Source organism: Helianthus annuus, chromosome 17 (genome assembly GCF_002127325.2).
Source record: "Helianthus annuus cultivar XRQ/B chromosome 17, HanXRQr2.0-SUNRISE, whole genome shotgun sequence".
Lineage (NCBI taxonomy): Eukaryota > Viridiplantae > Streptophyta > Magnoliopsida > Asterales > Asteraceae > Helianthus > Helianthus annuus.
In genome coordinates, this window is record NC_035449.2 from 99,367,859 (window position 1) to 99,371,331 (window position 3,473).

At 35.6% G+C, this 3,473-nt stretch overlaps 1 long non-coding RNA gene across 1 annotated transcript; it reads right to left on the reverse strand.

The window, feature by feature from the left end:
* Positions 1-1,800: 1,800 nt before the first annotated feature.
* On the reverse strand, positions 1,801-3,203 carry LOC110926345. The gene is made up of 2 exons (XR_002585158.1): positions 3,137-3,203; positions 1,801-2,008 (listed from the first exon to the last, which is right to left on the reverse strand). It is a non-coding gene; the product is annotated as an uncharacterized LOC110926345 (long non-coding RNA).
* Between the last annotated feature and the right edge of the window lie 270 nt (positions 3,204-3,473).

Here is a 3,473-nt window from a genome sequence, read left to right on the forward strand (position 1 = left end):
AATCATGCAATGATCAAGAACGTACAAGAATTAGAGTAAAAACTTACCGGAGTTGAGAGAAATCTGAGAAAAGGTGAAGAAGAAGGCTGGTTCGGTCAGAGCTTTCCAAAAATAGAAAGTGTGACAATGACAGCCCTATTTATAGGCTCCAAAAGAGGAAAGTGGCAGCCGGTCGGCCAGGAGCTCCGATCGAATGGGCTGCTCGATCGGCTAGGAAGATGCTAGCCGATCGGCTGGCCTGTTCGACCAGGATGCCTCCTGTTTGATCCGCGACCCACTTTTGAGCGTTTCGCGACGAGTTTCGATGTTTCGATTTCGATGGACGATGATACGAATACGATAGAGTTCCTAGTCAAATTACTTTCAGTCCCAACCACTATATCTAACATACAATCTTCTACAAGTCACGTTTCGATGTCGGTTTCGATTGAGTTTGATTGCTTTTCGAGTTTCGATTCGATTTTCGATTGATTCGCTTGAATACCACACCAAACATATAAGTAAACACGCGCAAGTAACACATAAGGCACACACACGTAATACAATACCAGGGTTCACATAATTCGAGTCTCGAGTTTGATTGATGAATCGATTAGCTTGATTATTGATTGATTAACTTTATCGCATTGTTATTTCCTACTATTCACAGTCGTAAATCGGTCGCATTGATTAAACATTCGATCATTCATTTAGACAACACTTACTCCACATAATACAAAAAGTAAAAAGAAACATTAACAGTCAAAGAAGTCAAAGTTGACTTGGACTTTGACTTTGACTTTGACATTCGAAAACACGGGGTGTTACATCTATAACCTTGTCTTCGCCATTTACTACTATTACAAATTCCGGGTTCGGGTGTAATTACACTACTTCCCAACACAACATTTATTCACTTCATTAAGTTCCCGGGTTCGAGTGTACATGCACTCCTTCCCATTGCAATATTTATCGAGATTACTTTTACCTCGGTTTCACATACTCGTCATTATTTATTTATTTATTTATTTATTTATATATACTTATGTATATATATATATATATATATATATATATATATATTTTTACATAATTCATTCATTTGAATAATTATATATGCTCATATGCAACTATCGTTCATTATGTGAATTATTGCATACGTGTATCTGATTGATATTCGCCCTGATGTACTCTGTTGTCTCAAGTCATCGCTTGATTTGAGTTCTTTGCTAGCATGTTCTTTGTCATGCTTCCGAACCTTCCTTCATTTAGATTATTTATCTACCGTCATCTTCAGTTGCGGTTATCATATCATTCATTCGAACATTTCCAATTTATTATTAATCTTTCTATTCAGTGTTGCCCGTCTTATTATACGAGGCATTTAAATATACTTATTTCATAAGTACTTATTTCATAGTCAATCTATGGTTAGGGTTTATACTACCTAATCATCTTTTATCAACACTAGACATCTCGAATCCGTAATGTTTATGTCACTATTAAACATTTTGTTTTATAACATATGCATCATTCGCTTTGGTTTAGCCAAGTTTACCACTTGCTTAAACCATTCATGTTTACTGCACTTTCCGGGTTTGTGTGTGTTAACACGCTCCTCCCGTGCATGTCAAATCAATTTCCTTTTTCTAATATTCAAATAAAATTTACTAAATGACTAATTCTTACCGAATGTTTGATCAAGCTTGAACCAAACACACTTTGTTGACAACCTGGAGCTCTCATACCAACTTGTAACACTCTTCATATAATTCTATTGTTTAATGATAAAATACGGACTTTTTAAAACCAAATACATAGTTAACAAAAACTTAGTTAATAAACTAAGATGTACTTCATTATAGCATTTGAACATAGTCAACTAACTAGATTAAAATATTCAACGTTTAGAAGTGTTTACAAAACAACATGGTTTGAACTAGATTAGATTATCGCGGAAGCATTCAAAACTTGTGTTCAGTTCTTGATTTCCTTGCTTGATCGACATCCACAATGAAACGAGCATTACCTAAGGTCAAAACCACATCAATTATTAGTTTTGACATCATAATATCAAATAAATTCAAGTTCTATTGCTAAACAACGAAAAACAAACAAAATCAAAATTTTATTTCAAACCGACCGTAGGTTACGGTTTGCCAAGCTCAAAACAGAACTGACAGGCTGTGAGCCATGGTTCAGAACCGTGACCTACGGTTCGCCCAGCTCAAAGCAGAACTGCCAGACTGTGAGCCACGGTTCAGAACCGTGGCCTACGGTTCGCCCAGCTCAGCCTTCTTTATTATTTTTTTCGCTTTATTCCTCATAACTTTTTATTTACATATCCGTTTTAGCCGATTCTTTTTCCTATATGTCCGTATTAAGATTACGGATCTAACCATATAAATTTCACTTAACAAACCCGGATTATGAACGAATGGCCCACAAAATTCTTGTTTCGATTATTCGACCCGTTAACTATGTGTGCAAATTGTTCGCCAATTTATTCTTTGGCATTCTAATCTTATTTACCCATTCCCCGGGCTTGAAATTCTTGGCGTATCCGTACCATTACATGGCTTAATGCTCGTATTCGAATTTCATGCTTGTTTTCTATAAATTCAAGCATTGCCACTTTATGCAATTCTTACAACTAGTTTCTACCATTCGACCCGATAACACGGATTCATAACCTTAACTTAGTATAACCATTCATTACTAAAACTGCTATCTAACACCAGCGCAATATGAGGCTTTCAAATCTTTACGCGCAAGAATCAATATATGGACATAGTTTTTGACCTGTTTGGTTGACGAGTGAAAATCCTCACTTTAATGTCAAGCCAAACTATTTCTAACCAATATTTGACCCGTTCTCTATGATACACCGAACGATTCTAACCGTTCATTTCAACCCGTATGGTTTATTCCCACCATACTTTAACCATTTACTTTGACCCATTTGGTTTGCCAAGTGAACTTCGTCACTTCCACCGCTTACCAAATATACTCTAATCATTAAATTTGACCCGTTTGATCTATCGAGTGAACTTCGTCACTTCAATGACACATCAAACGTGCATATCACACCATGATACTATTAACAAGCTATAACTAAATATTCTTGCATAACGTAACGAAACTAATAGTTATGTACCTTTAGTGCTTTTCCTTCAAGCGCGCATCAACTCCGGCTCGTCCGCTTGAAGATTCAATTCCTTTGCCTATAGAGTTCAATCAATGACTTGTTTAGAACTCTTATTATTTCATATAACGCATAATTCACCATAACATTCAAAATGCGTTTTTACTCAATATTTCAACATCTATTTTTCTTTTATGCATTTCAACAAACACCTAAAGGGCATAATTTTGCTAAATCAATAACCAAGTTTCATGACTAGTTATTTAGCCAATTTTGAGCATTTTTTCACAAATTCAAATGTCTAGTTATACATCAACACCTAGACTTATTTCATGGAGCTCAAGTAACA